Source organism: Oratosquilla oratoria, chromosome 1 (genome assembly GCF_046742065.1).
Source record: "Oratosquilla oratoria isolate Oo_2021 chromosome 1, ASM4674206v1, whole genome shotgun sequence".
NCBI lineage: Eukaryota > Metazoa > Arthropoda > Malacostraca > Stomatopoda > Squillidae > Oratosquilla > Oratosquilla oratoria.
The window spans coordinates 129,343,680-129,363,982 of record NC_134777.1 but is presented as its reverse complement, the minus strand read 5'-3'; the positions used below and the strand labels follow the sequence as shown (position 1 = coordinate 129,363,982).

Sequence of the window (20,303 nt, the reverse complement as noted above, 5' to 3'; positions counted from 1 at the left end):
ACTGTGGCAAGTGTCTGTGGAGACTGTGGCAAGTGTTTGTGGAGACTGTGACAAATGTATGTGCAACTCTCATGTCAAGTTGATCCTCGACTTTGAGGATTTTCATTTCATAGTGTTGATGGTCTGTAGGTGTTGTATTTGTACAGCCTGTAATTATCCTTAGGGCTTTGTGATGTATTTCAGTAAGATTAGAGGCCCATGCAGGGCCTGCATAATTCAATACTAAGCATATATAGTTTGCATATAGGTCTTTGTTGTGTCCAAGGGCTATGACCACCTTCCAAGAAGTTTTTGGAGTTAACAGGGGGAAGAGAAAGTGATTTCAGGAGAGGAAGGGTTATAAAGTGCTTGATGGGAGATATGTGTGTGATTATGGGTGTTGTTCATGATTGTTAGTCAAGTTGTGTCTGTAATTCAAGCCCTCTGTCCGTGATGGAGTTGTTGACATACCAGGCCAACAACTTGGCACTGAAGTCGTTGCCCAGGATAAGGTTGGGGATGGTGGCAAGTTGGTTGAGAATGGGCTTGAAGTTGTTGGGATTTAAGGGGGTGTGCATGTTGACTATTGTTTGGTGGTGGAACTTGTGCCCATGAAGCAGATGGACCGCTGGACTAGAGTGACAAATCCACCACTGTTGCTGTCAGTCCTGTCTTGTCTGATGGTGGTGAAAATATGAAATTATTATTTCTTTTTGAGTGTCTGAGTTTTGTTTCTTGTATGATGGCAATGTGTAGCCTGTATTGCTTGAGGAAGTTTTTCAGTTTGTGTTTTTCTGTCTTGATGTCATCAATCCTCTTCCTTTTTATCCTTTGTAAATGTTTAATTGTAATATATTCATGTGTGTTTTGTATGTGTTGGAGCTTGCTGCATGGGGTGGGAGAAGAATAAAATCAGGTTTAGGAGGAGGAGGAGGAGTGAATGGGGGGTGGATGACGGAGGTAGAGGGGAAGGCAAGGGTAAGGGTGTGGACAAGGATGTAGACTGAGAGTGAAGTCAGGGACGGGCATGAGGAATAGGTCCTGGCATTTGTGTAGTTCTTTCTGTCAGCAAGTGTTGTGCAAGTGTGGTGGGCCCAGTTTTTACATAAGTTGCATTGCACTGAGCCCTTTAATTTGTGGCAGGTCCAGGGCTGCTTTCTATATCTCCAGCTAAGAGGAGAGAGGTGACTGCCAGTGTTGAAAAAAATGTGAAGGTGTACTTTTGGGTAAGAGTTTTAGTACTAGCCCTGGGTAAGCAAAGCTGCTCCCAACCTCTTCTGGGGTTGGGGAGTGGTCCTACAATGTAGACGCCACCACACCAGGGGGACAAAGCCCTTGGTATATAGTTAGTAATACTGTACATGCACACTCCCTTTTGTCATCCATGTAAATAATGATGGAAAGAGGAAGGAAAGGGTTATATACTACTTTAGAAATTAGTGATGTGTTACAGAAACAATTTGCTCCCCCACTCTGCCAATGCTAAACTCAGAAAAATAAATTACACTCCACTCTGCCAATGCTAAACACAGCAAAATAGATTATTAACATCACCATAAATTTATGGTGCTATTTTTACTGAAATTTACTTATTCCTACAACAACAGAGGGAGTAATTGAAGAAGAATGTAGGTTTAGGAAAGGTAGAGGATGCTTCAATACAAATTTTGTGGTAAAGCAGATTGTTGAAGTTTTTGATAAAAGGTAAGGATGTTTTCTGGGATTCTATGGATTTAAAGAAGGCTTATGATTTAAAACCCAAGGGAGGCAGAAAGGAGAAATTCAAATGTGTTTCAGAAGTATGGTGGGTGTTACAAGGATGGAAAGAGTAAGAAATGAGGTGAGGAGGAGAGCAATGGAAGAAAGCAGTGTGAGAGGTATTGCAGATAAATTGGATAGGGGGAAAATTATTTAGGGTAGTTAAAAGCTTTTACATGAATAGTAGAGCTTGTGTTAGGGTTGGTATGGTGACAGTGAGTGGTTTGAAGTAAAGGTGGGGGTGTGCCAGGGTTGCGTTATGTTGCTATGGCTGTTCAATATGTATAAGGATGGGGTGGTAGATACGAGGGTGATAGGTTGAGGATTGGGGATGGTTAGAGACTGGAGGGAAGTGAGAGGCGAGCCAGTTATTGTTAGTTGATAACACTGCACTTGCAGCTGGGTACGAGCATTATCTGAGGCAGTTGGTACTGGAGTTTGGGAAGGTATGTAAAAGTAAAGTTTGTAAGTTGTGAAAGTTGAACGTAAATGTGGGTAAAAGCAAGGTGATGAATTGTACAAGAGGTAAAGGTGGCAATGATAAGTCTTAAAGGAAAGAAGTTAGAGGAAATGGATAATTTTAAATATTTAGGGTCACCAAGAATAAGATAGATGGATGGGGCAAAGGTAGCTTAGAGCAGGGAAGGAAGAGTGCAAGAGATAGATGTTACTGGAGAATGGTTGTAAATGGAATACAAATTGATGTGGCCCAAAGAGATTTTTCTTCTCTATTTTTGCATGAAGGTGATAAGGAGGGAGGGTTCCCATTTATATGAAGCAGCTGGTCCTGCTGTGGATGTGTTGTGTCTTGCTGCACTGCTTCTGATCTGGGCAATGGGCAGAGGACAAGGATGACCCTTCATCCATGAGGAGCTAAGATAAAAAGAATATTGGTGATAGATGGAAGGGGGATGGGTGATGGGGAAAGAAGCCTATTAGTATAAAGATAGACACCAACTTCTAGGGATTAGGCAAAAACAAAAACAAAAAATAATAATAATGAATAAATAAATAAAACCAAAATAAGGTTTTCTGCAGTAGAAATCAATATCATATTCACATGAATCACACTATAAAACATTGATTTCTGATATTCACCATTTCCACCATATTTTGCATGCCTCTCCTACTTACAACCTGAAACACTTGAGAAAGTGTCCACAGTTTTTCCTTTGCCATTATATAGTTATAGTTCTCAAATTAGAGCTACAACATTTATTGGGTGGGGTGTGGTAGACCTCTGCAGAAATTGTACCCACATTTAATTTGGAAAATAATGATCTATGTCATTGTGAACATTTACTGGAATAAATCATATTAGCCCTATTACTGTTTATGGTCTAATACAAAGTATTAGGCAAAATGCGGCAGTCATGTTTGCCAGAGTATCAGAAAAAAAAAGGTAAATATTAATTTTGTAAATTATAACATATCCACATAATATACATTTTTCTTGGCTGAAATGACAAAAAGATGTTGATAAATGCGATATACTTACAAAGCTGCAGGGGCTGCTTGAGATGCCATCTTTGTTTTGATAGATGTGATGGTCGAAGAAATTAAAGTATGATAAATATGTCTATTCTAACCTAACCTAACCTGCATTTAGTAATGTGATACCTGTAATTCTATAGGTCATCAGGGAAGTTGACAGCTGGTTTTGGTATCTGATTGGACTGTGGGGTGTACAGGAGTTGCACATCTTTAAGAAATGCATGAATCTCAGCTCTGTAGCAGTTTTAACAATATGTACTGTGCAAGGTACTGATAGAAGTACTAAGGGTGTATTCCAGATACTATGATCACAGCTTTGTTTTTGATAGTGTTTTGCTTTTAGCAGGACTGGTCAGACAACATGGCATCTTGATCCTATGATCGTAACTTCGTTTGGTGGTGAATCTGTTTACTGGCCAGTTCAGCCCATCGCCAACTCGGGCCATCGCTAACTCTGTCCATCGACTGCTTGAGAAGCCATCTTTGTTTGTTGATAGATATGGAGGTCGAAGAAATTAAAGTATGATAAATTTGTCTACTATAACCTACTTAATCTAACCGTGGTAGGCCAACTTGGTCAAGTAGGTGGGCCAAGTTAGTGATGGGCCAAGTTGACCATACACTGTGCATTTGCTTTTAGCAACTTTTATTGATTTCTGCCAAGAAAAACAGATGTTACATTGATATATTATAATTTACAAAATTAACATTTGATTTTCTAATGCTATATTGCATAGGTGTGCACTTCCGGAAAAAGAGAAATAACCAAGCCTTCCTATATTCTTACAATTATATCTACATTACTACTAACATAAGGTAAATTGCACACCTATGCAATATAGAAATAGAAAATTATTAGTTTTATAAATTAAAATACATCAACATAGTATGCAATTTGAATTTTCTTGGCAGAAACCAATAACAAAAAAGTTGCTAAAACAGATTTATTAACAAATGAAGTTGCAGTGATTCAATGATATGCCACATTTGTTTTGATAGATGCCAAGGTCGAAGAAATTAAAGGATGATCAATTCGTCTATCCTAACCTATATTTAGTAATTTGGTGCCTCAAATTCTAAAAATCATCCGAGTCATCACATACACTGACAGCCTGGTTATTATTGTACTTCGGGCAATTAACAGATGATCATGATGGTAGAACTCTGTATTCTCTCAAAAAGTCCAAGGAAACCCTATACATATAATACGGCATTTATTAATCATTTAATGTCACCTGGAGTTGGAGAACGCCCAGTCCATAATGTGAAAGCCATCCTCTAACTGACAGCGACTGGACTGGACAGACGACAACATGGCATATGGACTGTATGATGTATCCTAGAGGCTTCGTTCATTAGTAAATTTGCTTGTTACAAGCAAATCTTGTGCTTGTAGCAAGTTATTTTGTTATTTATTTCCGCCAATAAACTTGCATATTATGTTCATGTATTATAATTTACAAAATTAATATTTAATTTTCTAATCATCTAATGCTATACCGCGTAGGTGTATACGACTAAAATAATATCCATTATTATTATAATACATTATTTTATACAAGAAACTAATTACGACGGTATATCAAAAGTGGTTTATCCTAGGTACAGACATTTCTAGACAGTTAACCCACAAGTTACAGGTTCACTGTCTCCTTGGAAAGTATGTGGGTATAGTAAAACCACATACTCTCCAAGTCACAACTGCTGGACTGTGACAACTACTTGGTCTTAGACCAAGACGGTAGACCAAGTAGTTGTCACAGTCCAGCAGTTGTTCGATTTGAAAGGGACGTATCAAACAGTTTTATAATCTCTAACAATTGCTGCAATTTTTTTTATCTATTCAAAACTCGAAACATTATGTTACTTACCTATCTAAGTTATCAACACCTTCCTATACAAAAGTTTACACGCCACTTACTGAGTTAGCGTACTTCCTTGCGCCTCAAGTAATGTTTGTTTATGAAGCAAAGTCAAAGCAAAATTTAAATGTTATAGATAGAAAGCGCTAAGCATATGATTGATACAATGACTTTTTCTGCATTGCCTTATTCCATGGCTGTTCCAAGTGTCACTGATTTCCATACATTTGACATGTTAAAATGAGATTATTAGGAATACAAGATAACTGTTTCTAAAGGGTAGAATTAGTGTTGTTGCGAGAAACTGATATTGTATTTATTTATATTATCATGATGGGGCGACTAAAGATGAGATGGATGGATGGGGTAAAAGGGGCATTGAGAAAGAGGGGAATGTCTGTCGAGGAAGGATGGGAGAGGATAAAAGATAGGGGTGAATGGAGAATGGTTGTGTATGGATGATGCTGTGATACATGAGGGGGAGTGGGTGGGGGGTGGATGGTGGAGTATGTGTGAAAAATAAATTGACGCAGCCCGAAGGGATTCCTCCCTGTCTTCTCCATTTCTGCATGAGGGGACGGAGAGGGATGGTTGCCGATTTAGTGAAGTGGCCTTGCTGTGGATGTGCGACCAAGGATGAGATGGATGGATGGGGTAAAAGGGGCATTGAGAAGGAGGGGGATTTCTGTTGAGGATGTATGGGAGAGGATAAAAGATAGAGGTGAATGGAGAATGCTTGTGTATGGATGATACTGTGATGCATGAGGGAGAGTGAGTGGGGGATGGATGGTGAATGTTAGCTCTGTTGGTACCATCACTTTCAGTTCCCTTCTCTCCTTAATGACTGGTTTCATTCGGTTAACTGTTCCTTCTATGGTATTATAGTTCTTCATTCACTTTCAACTTTCTTCACTTTCTTTTCATCATTGTAGTATTGTAAGTCACTCATCTGTAGGCCCCATGCCTCTTTCGTAGTGTATGCTTTTAGTCAAGTTCCATTACTCAGTAAACGAAGGGGAATTAAATTGAACTTAAACTTCTCTTCATTTTCTTCACAAATTCTGGTACAACGTATGGTCTTAGGTATATCAGAGGATTCCCACCTGGGATCCTCTTACACCCACCAAGCCAAGTCTGCTTCGACGTCACATTTAATTCATCCAATAAATTTGAATGTCATAAATAAGTGCCACCCTTTAAGGGCGTGACTTTACCTCCGCGCATCAATAATTTCTCTCCTCCTCCACCCTTTTCTCCAATTAGAAAGGCTGTTATACTGTCTCAAGCAATACTGCTTACGCAAGCATTCTTGTTACGAAGCGAAGTGGCTTAGCGTTAACAGTTCACAACATCAGCACCTCTATCGATACCCTAGCTTGTGTTTACAAATATTGGACGGTGAGCGAGAATATACAACTATGCAACTCCTTAGCGGCCATTGTTTTCAAAACATGCAAGTCGTAAAATTCATTTCTCGCCACCTACCCCTCTATTTACCTACTTGTCTACCTCAATCAACCAGCCTCTTACAGTGAAGGAGTATGTGTGAAAAATGAATTGACGTAGTCCGAAGGGATTTCTCCCCGTCTTCTCCATTTCTGCATGAGGGGACGGAGAGGGATGGTTGCCGATTTAGTGAAGTGGCCTTGCTGTGGATGTGCTGTGTCTTGTGACACTGCTCCTGACCCAGGGTAGTGGGTGAAATGTAAAGATGACCTGTCATCCAGGAGGCGCCAAAGAGGATGGGAAGGGGGTGGATGGGAGTGAAGTATGTGGGGATGGAATGGGTGGGAGTGGTTTTTATGCCTTTTATTTTTTGGCTACCTCCTTTGTAAGGGGGGAAGAGCCTTCGGTATATGTATGTAGGTATAAGTGGCAAAACTTAAGCCTACTTGTAATCTCCTAAAGTTGTACTTAACATGTGCACTTCAACAATCATGAATATAACACTGGAATATGTGTTAATACAAAGGGATAAAACACTTCGGTACCATACAAACTCCAGGAGAAACAAATTAAGGAAAAAAAAACTTGGTGGGACACCTTTTAAGGTCAACATTATTCTCAGATCCCAGTCAGCACCAGCATAGTTCGGAGCAGGAAGATCATATAACACAACTACTTGAATATCTCGAAGAAACTGAAACTGCTTTTGATGACATGATCAGAGGCTTGGGGCTGGTAAGGCCATTAATGGAGTATACAGTGCAGGCCTAGTCAATACAAGGACGAGGGATGTTGGTGGTGGGCGTAATCGATTACAGCGTGGCATTTCCAGTAGTCGATTACCATAAGATTACTCCCGGAGTCAGAATTGAACTGGAGACCGTCTAAATATATTTAAATCTAACACAACTCATCGTAACTTTTTTCACTGCAAGGGTGTTTCAAGTTGTTTGTTGTGCGAATGTTTGGCTATGAAGTTTTTTTTTTTTTTTTTCAGACGCATATTTACCTTGCTCCTTCATGTCCAGGAGTTTGGGTGGTGGTGCTGGGGAAGGAGGGAAAGAAAGTAACCGTTTCAACACGCACACACACACACACACACACACACTTCAACGAACGGACGGCTTAGAAGACGTTCTGAAGAAAAGTGAAGTCTGTGGATCCCAACGCAAAGAGAAGTGCCTTTTTGGTTTTGCGTGGGGGGGGAAATTGCTCGTGAGGCAGTAGGTAAGTAGGAAAAGAGGAGAAGGGGAGGGATTGCTGGGGAAATGGAAGGAAATGAGGATGTGGAGGACTTGGCCCAGGCAGACGGGCGTAAGGTCAACATGAAACGACCACCGGATGACGAAATGGCAAATAAAAATGTAAAGATTAGAAGTATAGAGAGGAGAAATACAGTAGAAAGTGACGAGAATATGTTCCAGGGATTTAAAGAGGGTGGGGGGGACACAACCCCCCCCCGACTGATAAGACTAGAGGAGAGAGTTGATAAGGTGATCGAGGACTTGGAACGTAAGTTAGGTAAGGTAGACTCCATCTTCCAGAGAATTGAAAGATTGGAACAACTAGAGAAGGCTAACAGAAACTTAACTGAAGAAGTAGAGGACCTAAAAAGACAGTTAGGAAATGTAAAGGAGGAGAATGAGAAATTGAAGAAGAATAGTAATGAAAACAGTGAGAAAATAGCTACAAAAGCTAAAAATTGGAGAATAACTCAAGAAGGGAATAAGGTTTCATTCACTGACATAGTCAAACAGCAATTGAAAGAACATAATGAAGACTCAGTTATTAAAGTGATGAGACAGAAGGAGAATATAGTAAGAGAATTAGCTGACAAAAAGAAATGTATAATTATATTAGGAATGGAAGAGAAACATAACCCAGATAGAACCGCAAGAATCAAGGAGGAAAATGAAAGGGTAAGCAGTTTATTAAAATTAGTCCAGGAAGATGAACCAGAAATTATAAAGGAAATTGAGGAAAAATTCAGACTCGGAAAATATAGTACAGATAAGACCAGACCAATTAAGATTAAATTCAGGTCACAAACAACGGCAGAGAAAATTCTATCCAAGACAGGGAAACTAGCAACAAATGATCAATATAAAAAGGTATGGATAAAAAGAGAAATGAATAAGGAGGAAAGAGAGGCAGAAAAGCAGAAAAGAATTGAAGCTAAGGCAAAAAACGAGGAAAGAACGGAGTCAGAGAAAGAGAGATTCTATTGGAGAGTAGTGAACATGAAAATAAAGCAGTTCGACATACTAAAGAAAAACATAAGGGAAACAGAGAACACAATGGAAGTGGCAGAAAACTAAGAGTGTCTTACACAAATATAGATGGATTGATAACAGGATTGAATGAACTGAATGATTATTTGAAAGAAAAAGAACCGGACATAATGGGAATTGTAGAAACAAAATTAAAAGGCCCACTACCACCCAACAGTGTAGGACATGATACATACAATTATTGGATTAGAAACAGAGAGAAAAAACAAGGGGGTGGAGTTATGTTCCTGACAAAGAAGGATATAAACGTGAAAGGTGTCATATATGGAAAGAATACAGTAGAGATGATTATGATAGAAGTGGAAGACCGAGATAAGAAGAGCAGAAAATTTGTGATCAATTATGTGCCTCCGAAAACAGCCTCATGGGAGGAGAGTGAACATAAAAGTATGTTAGAGGACACAAAGATAGCATTAACTAAAATAATGGAAGACGGAGGAAGAATAGTTATGATGGGCGACTTTAATTGCAAAGAAATCTACTGGGAAGAAATGACAGTAAAGAGTGGTGATGACTCATGGGGAAATGCTCTACTTGAGATGATTACTGACCATTCAATGACACAATGGATACAAGAGAACACTAGGTATAGAAATGAAGAAGAACCATCGAGGCTAGACTTAATAATTACATCTGAACCTAGAATAGTGGACAAGATTGAATATAAAACACCAATAGGTAAAAGTGACCACATATTGATTGAACTGGAACTTAATGAAGAAAAATATATGAAAAGAAATGAACAATATAGAAAAGGAAGAATGATGTATGAAAAAACAAACTTTGATAAAATAAGAGAATTCTTCCAACAAGAAAACTGGGAAGAAATATACAAAGAAGAAACATCAGTGGAAGAGAAATGGAATATTTTGACAAAAATTTACAAAGAAGGAGTGGAAAAGTATGTCCCAAGACAAAAACAAGAAAAAGAATATGTAAAATGCTGGTACAACAAAAGTTGTAGGGAGTTAAAAGACAAAAGAGACAAAGCCTGGACCGGATGGAAAAAAGACAGAAGACCTGAAAAATGGAAAATATATACTGGTTATAGAAATGAATATGTACAAAAGTGCAGAGAGGAAAAAAGAAAATATGAAAAAGATGTTATAGAAAAGTGTAAAGATCAACCAAAACTATTCTACAGATTTGTAAACAATAAACTGAAAAACAAACAAGACTTGGAGAAATTAAGACAAGGAGGAGTTGAATACACTGAGGAAATGGAAATGGCAGAAATTATGAACAAACATTTTAAATCAGTGTTTACAAGGGAAAATATACAACCTGAAGAGATTGAGTGGAAGGAAAAAGTCCCCCCTATGGAAGAAATAGAAGTAACGAAGAATGAAATATTGACACACTTGGGTAATTTTGATGTCAGAAAATCGCATGGGCCAGATGAAATAGCAAACTGGATTCTGAAAGAATGTAGGAATGAACTGGCAGACAAAATACATAGCATAATAAGCAGTTCCTTAAAAGAAGGAAAAGTTCCAGAAGATTGGAAAAAAGCAAATATAGTACCTATATATAAAGGAGGAAATAAAGAAGAACCTACCAACTATAGACCAGTCTCTCTAACAAGTACAATAGCAAAAATATGTGAAAGAATTATCAAAAGTAGATGGGTAAAATACTTGGAAAAAAACAACGTACTAAATCCAAGGCAATTTGGATTCAGACAAGGACGATCATGCGTCACCAATTTAATATGTTTCTATTCAAGACTAATAGATATAATACAAGAAAGAGATGGATGGGCTGATTGTGCATTTCTAGACCTAAAAAAAGCTTTTGACAAAGTACCACATAAGAAGTTGCTTAAAAAATTAGAATATGAAGGAGGAATACAAGGTAAATTGCTAAATTGGATGGAAGACTTTTTGCAAGAAAGAAAAATGAGAGTAGTGATAAGAGATCAGCACTCAAAATGGAATGAAGTAATAAGCGGTGTCCCGCAGGGAACAGTTCTGGCCCCAATAATGTTTGCTATATATATTAATGATATGGATGAAGGAATTGAAAGCTATATGAGCTTCTTTGCAGATGATGCAAAATTACTGAAAAGAGTGAAAACTGAAGAGGATTGTGAATCACTACAGAGAGATCTAAATAAAGTACAAGAATGGAGTAGGAAGTGGGAGATGGAGTTCAATACAAAAAAGTGTAGTATAATGGAATTTGGAAAAAGCAAAAACAGAATAACAGGATCATATAATTTGGGAGAAGAAGGAATAAAAAGAGTAGAAAATGAGAGGGACCTGGGAGTCATTGTTATGAATAATATGTCACCTGAGAAACATATAAATAAGATTTTTGGAGAAACTTATAATTTAATAAGAACAATCAAAGTGGCATTTACATACCTGGATGAAGAAATGGTGAGGAAAATCCTAATCACCCTGATAAGACCAAGATTGGAATGTGCAGCAACGATATGGTCACCAAGTACAAAAAAATGTATAAAAAAACTTGAAAGAATACAAAGAGCAATTACTAAACTGGCACCAACACTCTCAAAACTATCATATGAAGAGAGACTACAAAAACTTAAACTACAGACACTAGAGCAAAGAAGAGAGAGAGGAGATTTGATAGCTATTTACAGAATCATGAAAGGCATAGAAATTACTGATAGAGAGAATCTGATAAAATGGGATGACAGAAATACAAGAGGACACGGAAAGAAAATAAAAAAAGACAACTATAGAAGAGATTTGAAAAAGAACAGCTTTCCTCACAGAGCAATAGACAGTTGGAACAAGTTAGATGAGAAAGTGGTGTGTGCAAAAACAATACATGAATTTAAAAATAGTTTAGATAAAATGAGATATGAAGACGGGACCTCACGAGCATAGCTCCCCTTCCCGTAAAATACAACTAGGTAAATACAACTAGGTAAATACACACACTTTCAACGAACGGACGGCTTGAAGAACGTTCTGAAGAAAAGTGCAGATTGTGGATCCCAACGCAAAGAGAAGTGCCTTTTTGTATTTGCAGGGTGGGGGGAAATTGCTCGTGGGGTAGTGGGAAAGTAAGGAAAGAGGAGAGGGGGAGGGATTGCTGGGGAAATGGAAGGTAATGAGGAGGTGGAGGAATTGGCCCTAACGGGCCGCCGAAAGGTGGACAAGCGACCGCAAGACGAGCTGGAGGATGACATGTCTAATAGGAATGTGAAGATTAGAGGTATAGATAGGAGCAATACAGTAGAAAGTGATGAGAATATTTTCAAGGGATTTAAAGAGGGTGGGGGGGACACAACCCCCCCCCACACACACACACACACTGACAAGACTAGAAGAGAAGGTCGATAAGATGAACGAGGACTTGGAGCGTAGGTTCGGTAATGTTGACAGTATGATACGAAGAATTGAAAAATTGGAAGAACTAGAGAGGGCGAACAAAAACTTAACTAAGGAAATTGAAGAATTAAAACAACAGTTAAAAGAAGTAAAAGATGAGAATAAAGTCTTAAAGGAGAATAATATGGAGAACAAGGAGGGTTGGAAAAAAATTCATGAAAATAGCAAGGTTGCATTCACTGACATAATCAGACAGCAAATGAATGAACAAACTGAAAACTCAGTTATTAAAGTGATGAGACAGAAGGAGAATATAGTAAGAGACTTAGCAGACAAAAAGAAATGTATAATTATATTAGGAATGGAAGAGAAACACAACACAGATAGAACCACAAGAATCAAAGAGGAAAATGAAAAAGTAAGCCAATTACTAGAATCAGTTCAGGAAGATGAACCAGAAATTATGAAACAAATCGAAGAGAAATTTAGACTCGGAAAGTATAGCACAGACAAGACCAGACCAATTAAGATTAAATTCAAGTCACAAACAACGGCAGAGAATATCTTATCCAAAACAGGGAAACTAGCAACAAGTGAACAATACAAAAAGATATGGATAAAAAGAAATGAATAAAGAGGAAAGAGAGGAAGAAAAGCAGAAAAGACTGGAAGCTAAGGCAAAAAACGAGATAAGAACGGAGTCAGAGAAAGAGAGATTCTATTGGAGAGTAGTGAACATGAAACTAAGGAAGTTCGACATACAAAAGAAAAACATAAGGGAAACAGAGAACACAATGGAAGTGGCAGAAAACTAAGAGTGTCTTACACAAATATAGATGGATTAATAACAGGATTGAATGAGCTGAATGATTATTTGAAAGAAAAAGAACCGGACATAATGGGAATTGTAGAAACAAAATTAAAAGGCCCACTACCACCCAACAGTGTAGGACATGATGCATACAATTATTGGATTAGAAACAGAGAGAAAAAGCAAGGGGGTGGAGTTATGTTCCTGACTAAGAAGGATATAAACGTGAAAGGTGTCATATATGGAAAGAATACAGTAGAGATGATTATGATAGAAGTGGAAGACAGAGATAAGAAGAGCAGAAAATTTGTGATAAATTATGTGCCTCCAAAAACAGCCTCATGGGAGGAGAGTGAACATAAAAGTATGTTAGAGGACACAAAGATAACATTAAATAAAATAATGGAAGATGGAGGAAGAATAGTTATGATGGGCGACTTTAATTGCAAAGAAATCTGCTGGGAAGAAATGACAGTAAAGGGTGGAGATGACTCATGGGGAAACGCTCTACTTGAGATGATTATTGACCACACAATGACACAATGGATACAGGAGAACACTAGGTATAGAAATGAAGAAGAACCATCGAGACTAGACTTATTAATTACATCTGAACCTAGAATAGTGGACAAGATTGAATATAAAACACCAATAGGTAAAAGTGACCACATATTGATTGAACTGGAACTTAATGAAGAAAAATATATGAAAAGAAATGAACAATATAGAAAAGGAAGAATGATGTATGAAAAAACAAACTTTGATAAAATAAGAGAATTCTTTCAACAAGAAAACTGGGAAGAAATATACAAAGAAGAAACATCAGTGGAAAAGAAATGGAATATTTTGACAAAAATTTACAAAAAAGGAGTGGAAAAGTATGTCCCAAGACAAAAACAAGAAAAAGAATATGTAAAATGCTGGTACAACAAAAGTTGTAGGGAGTTAAAAGACAAAAGAGACAAAGCCTGGACCAGATGGAAAAAAGACAGAAAACCTGAAAAATGGAAGATATATACCAGTTATAGAAATGAATATGTACAAACGTGCAGAGAGGAAAAGAGAAAATATGAAAAAGACGTCATAGAAAAATGTAAAGATCAACCAAAACTATTCTACAGATTTGTAAACAATAAACTGAAAAACAAACAGGACTTGGAGAAATTAAGACAAGGGGGAGTTGAATACACTGAGGAAATGGAAATGGCGGAAATTATGAACAAACATTTTAAATCAGTGTTTACAAGGGAGAACATACAACCTGAAGAGATTGAATGGAAAGAGAAAGTCCCCCCTATAGAAAAAATAGAAGTATCAAAGAATGAAATATTGATACAATTGAGTAATCTTGATGTCAGAAAATCACATGGACCAGATGAAATAGCAAACTGGATTCTGAAAGAATGCAGGAATGAACTGGCAGACAAAATACATAGCATAATAAGCAGTTCCTTGAAAGAAGGAAAAGTTCCAGAAGATTGGAAAAAAGCAAATATAGTACCTATATATAAAGGAGGAAATAAAGAAGAACCTACCAACTATAGACCAGTCTCTCTAACAAGTACAATAGCAAAAATTTGTGAATGAATTATCAAAAATAGATGGGTAAAATACTTGGAAAAAAACAACGTACTAAATCCAAGGCAATTTGGATTCAGACAAGGACGATCATGCGTCACCAATTTAATATGTTTCTATTCAAGGCTAATAGATATAATACAAGAAAGAGATGGATGGGCTGATTGTGCATTTCTAGACCTAAAAAAAGCTTTTGACAAAGTACCACATAAGAAGTTGCTTAAGAAACTAGAATCTGAAGGAGGAATACAAGGTAAATTACTAAATTGGATGGAAGACTTTTTGCAAGAAAGAAAAATGAGAGTAGTGATAAGAAACCAGCACTCAAAATGGAATGAAGTAATAAGCGGTGTCCCGCAGGGAACAGTCCTGGCCCCAATAATGTTTGCTATATATATTAATGATATGGATGAAGGAATTGAAAGCTATATGAGCTTCTTTGCAGACGATGCAAAACTACTGAAAAGAGTGAAAACTGAAGAAGATTGTGAATCACTACAGAGAGATCTAAATAAAGTACAGGAATGGAGTAAGAAGTGGGAGATGGAGTTCAATACAAAAAAGTGTAGTATAATGGAATTTGGAAAAAGCAAAAACAGAATAACAGGATCATATAATTTGGGAGAAGAGGGAATAAAAAAAGTAGAAAATGAGAAGGACCTGGGAGTCATTGTTATGAATAATATGTCACCTGAAAAACATATAAATAAGATTTTTGGAGAAACTTATAATTTAATAAGAACAATCAAAGTGGCATTTACATACCTGGATGAAGAAATGGTGAGGAAAATCCTAATCACCCTGATAAGACCAAGATTAGAATATGCAGCAACAATATGGTCACCAAGTACAAAAAAATGTATAAAAAAACTTGAAAGAATACAAAGAGCAATTACAAAACTGGCACCAACACTCTCAAAACTATCATATGAAGAGAGACTACAAAAACTTGAACTACAGACACTAGAGCAAAGAAGAGAGAGAGGAGATTTGATAGCTATTTACAGAATCATGAAAGGCATAGAAATTACTGATAGAGAGAATCTGATAAAATGGGATGACAGAAATACAAGAGGACACGGAAAGAAAATAAAAAAAGACAGCTATAGAAGAGATTTGAAAAAGAACAGCTTTCCACACAGAGTAATAGACAGTTGGAACAAGTTAGATGAGAAAGTGGTGTGTGCAAAAACAATACATGAATTTAAAAATTGTTTAGATAAAATGAGAAATGAAGACGGGACCCCACGAGCATAGCTCCCCTTCCCGTAAAATACAACTAGGTAAATACACACACTTCAACGAACGGACGGCTTAGAAGACGTTCTGAAGAAAATTGAAGTTTCGTGGATCCCAACGCAAAGAGAAGTGCCTATTGTATTTACAGGGTGGGGGGAAATTGCTCGTGGGGTAGTGGGAAAGTAGGGAAAGAGGAGAAGGGGAGGGATTGCTGAGGGAAATGGAAGGAAATGAGGAAGGAGAGGACTTGGCCCAGGCAGACAGGCGAAAGGTAAACAAACGGCCCCCCGACCAGCTGAGCGACGATGAAATGTCTAATAAAAATGTAAAGATTAGAAGTATAGATAAGAGCAATACAGTAGAAAGTGATGAGAATATTTTCCAGGGATTTAAAGAGGGTGGGGGGGGGACACCCCCCCACCCCCCACCCCCCGACTGACAAGACTAGAAGAGAAGGTCGATAAGATGATCGAGGACTTGGAGCGTAGGTTCGGTCATGTTAACAAAATTGTACAGAGGGTTGAAAAATTGGAAGAACTAGAGAAGGCGAACAAAAACTTAACTAAGGAAATTGAAGAATTAAAAAAACAGTTAAAAGAAGAGAATAAAGTCTTAAAGGAGAATAATAAGGAGAACAAGGAGGGTTGGAAAAAAATCCAAGAAAATAGCAAAGTTGCATTCACTGACATAATCAGACAGCAAATGAATGAACAAACTGAAAACTCAGTTATTAAAGTGATGAGACAGAAGGAGAATATAGTAAGAGACTTAGCAGACAGAAAGAAATGTATAATTATATTAGGAATGGAAGAGAAACATAACCCAGATAGAACCACAAGAATCAAAGAGGAAAATGAAAAAGTAAGAAATTTACTAGAATTAGTTCAGGAAGATGAACCAGAAATAATGAAACAAATTGAAGAGAAATTCAGGCTCGGGAAATATAGTACAGACAAGACCAGACCAATTAAGATTAAATTCAGGTCACAAACTACGGCTGAGAATATCTTATCCAAAACAGGGAAACTAGCAACAAGTGAACAATATAAAAAGGTATGGATAAAAAGGGAAATGAATAAAGAGGAAAGAGAGGAAGAAAAACAGAAAAGACTTGAAGCAAAGGAAAAAAACGAGATAAGAACGTAGTCAGAAAAAGAGAGATTCTATTGGAGAGTAGTGAATATGAAACTAAAGAATGTCAACATACAATAGAAAAACAAAAGGGAAACAGTGTAGTACATGATTCATATAATTATTTGATTAGAATCAGAGTGTAAAAGGAAGGGGGTGGAGTTATGTTCCTGACTAAGAAGGATATAAAGGTGAAGTGTGTCACATATGGAAAGAATACAGTAGAGATGATAATGATGGAAGTAGAAGACAGAGATAAGAACAGAAAGTTTGTGATAAATTATGTGCCCCCAAAAACAGCCTCATGGGAAGAGAGTGAACATAAAAGTATATTAGAGGACACAAAGATAACATTAAACAAGATAATGGAAGAGGGAGGAAAAATAGTTATGATGGGCGACTTTAATTGCAAAGAAATCTGCTGGGAAGAAATGACAGTAAAGGGTGGAGACGGCTCATGGGGAAACACTCTACTTGAGATGGTTACCCAACGTTAATACAATACCAGGGCCTGACAGTTGGTATCCAAGAATCTTAAAGGAAATGAAAAATGAGATTGTTGTTCTGTTAGAAATTATTTTCAAGAAATCCATCATATCCAGTGATGTCCCAAGAGAATGGAAGCTAGCTAACATTACTCCCATATTCAAAAATGGTGACAAAAAGAAACCAAATAACTACAAGCCTATAGCTTGACTTCAATCATAGGAAAAATTATGGAAACTATCATCAGAGATGCTATTGTAACATCATTTAGATACTGATAAATGACAGCCGGCATGGATTCAGACTGAACTGTTCTTATGTGACTAAGTTACTCGAATTCTACAACAGTCATTTCAAATTATGACAAAAGAAACAATATAGATTTAATATACCTAGACTACTTACTAAACTAGCTTTACATGGTTTAAGTGGTAGCCTATTAAGTTGGACTAGTAATTGGTTGAATGATTAAAAACAGAGAGTTGTTCTAAATGGCAAAACGTCTAGATGGAAAATGTTATGTGTGGAGTTCCTCAGGGTTCCATTCTTGGGCCACTTCTATTCATGGTATATATAAATGATATAGACCATGGACTAAAATCTATCATCTCCAAATTTGCTGATGATACAAAACTGTGTGGAATGGCAAATGATTACTTAAACCAATTAGATATTCAAGAAGATTTAGATAAACTACATCTGAAAAGTGGCTAATGAAATTTAACACAAGTAAATGCAAGGTTATGCACATAGGTAAAAATAGCAGTAAGTACAATTACAAGTTATTTGGAAACTCGTTAACAAAAGTGGATAGTGAAAAGGATCTCGGCATAATTATCAGTAATGATCTCAAATCATCTAAGCAGTATATTTCAGCCTCTGAGAAGGCAAATACGATTCTAGGACCAATTGCACGATCTTTTGACTTCAAAAGTCAATCTCTCATTACCAAGCTATATAAATCCTTAGTTTGTCCACATTTGAAATATGCTGTTTCTGTATGGTCACCAAATCTCATTAAAGACATTGGCAGACTGGAAAAAGTACAATGGCAAGCCACAAAACTGATTCCAAATATAAAAAAAAAAATCATATGGAAATTGCCTAAAACATATGAATCTGTTTTCCCTAAAAAAGCGTAGACTCAGAGGTGACTTGATACAGGTCTTTAAAATTCTAAAGGGGATTGACATAAAAAATGACAAAATTTTCATAATGAATGAGAATCTGACAAGAAATAATGGTCTCAAACTGTCAGGAAATAATTTAATTTGGAAGTGGGTAGAAACAACTATGCCAACCATGCAGTTAATAAATGGAATAATCTTCCTGCAGAGGCAGTGCAATGTCATTCAGTTTGAAGCTTTAAGATTCGTTTAAACACCTAAGCAAGATGCTGTAATGCCTGCCATTTGCTTTATATCAATTGTTTGTTGTCTGTTAGTTTATTTCCTTGCTTTTAATTATCTGTCAATTTATCATTATTCACCTGTTTATTATTTAACTGTACCTATGCATTTATTTTATCATTTGTGCCATTAAATTTTTTATCATAATCTTTTTTTGCATCTGACCTTGTTATGGACCAAAAGGTCTCCTGTTGGTATGCTCCTTTGTAATAGCCCACAAGTACCATAGTTTATTGTCATATATATATTTTTTTCATATTCTATTGCCTTGTATGTTAATATTTTTGTAGATTGTCATATCTTTGCCATTTGCAGCAGGTTTTTGCAAACCATCCTTATGTCTTTTGAACTGCTGTCACTGAATTTTTTTTAGTTTATTCTTTTTATTACTATTATTTTTGGAGCATAAGAGAGGAACATAAGAGAGGAAGAGAGAAGGAGTTTGAATGTGTTTGAGATGAGGTGTCTGAGAAGTATGATGGGGGTTAATAGGCTAGATAGAGTGAGAAATGAGGAGGTGAGGAGGAGAACAGGTGTGGAAAGGGAGTTGGGTGATAGGGTTGATGAAAGAGTATTAGGATGGTTTGGACACATGGAAAGAATGAGTGAAGAAAGACTAGTAAAAGAGGAATGGAAGGCAGATGTAGAAGGAGTGAACATGAGGGGATGTCCTAGGATGAGATGGATGGATGGGGTGAAGGGGGCTTTGGGGAAGAGGGGAATGTCTGTTGAGGAAGGATGGGAGAGGACAGAAGACGGGTGAATGGAGAATGGTTGTATATGGATGATGTTGTGATGCATGAGGTGGGCAGGGTGGGGGGATGGGGGGTGAGGTTGTATGTGTGAACAAAATTTGACGCAGCCCGAAGGGATTTCTCCCCATCTTCTCCTTTATGCATGGGGGGACGGAGAGAGGGGGTCGCCGATTTAATGAAGCGGCCTTGCTGTGGATGTGCTGTGCCTTGCGACACTGCCTCTGACCCAGGGCAATGGACAAGGTGCAGGGATGACCCGTCATCCAGGAGGTGCTAAGATGGGAAGGAGGGTGGAGGGGAGTGGAGTGTATTTAGGGATGGAATGGGTGGGAATGATTTTATGCCTTTTTCTTTTTGGCTACCTCCCTTGTAAGGGGGAAAGAGCCTTGGTATATGTGTGTACTATTATTTTTTCTAAATCTTGAAGTGTGTTTGGAGAACAAGATATAATTTTGTTCAGATTAGCATATTAGGCAATATGCTCTTGTATCCCTGTTTATATTCATGTAGTTTACAAGTTTTCATATCATTATTTCATTTTATGGTTGTTATATTTTCTATATTGTAGTGAGAAGTTGAATGGCAAAATAAGAGATGTTAAACCTATCTGAATGTTAGGCACATTGTTGAGATGTTCTTATGAAAGTCTAGAATATCTTAACTGAAGTTATTTCTACTCAATCAAATTAGCAAAAACAAGTAGTATGCTAGCCATCTTAAGAAGTAAGGTTGAGATGACGGCAGCAAGTTGGACCAAGG

At 37.3% G+C, this 20,303-nt stretch overlaps 1 protein-coding gene across 3 annotated transcripts in view; it reads right to left on the bottom strand.

The window, feature by feature from the left end:
• The window catches only part of LOC143026970 (uncharacterized), a 79,853-nt gene that overhangs the window by 17,558 nt on the left and 41,992 nt on the right, over positions 1 to 20,303 (bottom strand). Inside the window, exon 1 of one of the 3 annotated variants that reach the window (XR_012966550.1) lies at positions 5,103 to 5,428. The exons of 1 other annotated variant lie outside the window; for it this stretch is intronic. The gene's annotated coding sequence lies outside the window, so the exon portion shown is untranslated. Of the gene's footprint in view, positions 1 to 5,102; positions 5,429 to 20,303 lie in introns of those variants that run through there. One more of the 3 variants, XR_012966548.1, reaches the window with a different exon arrangement.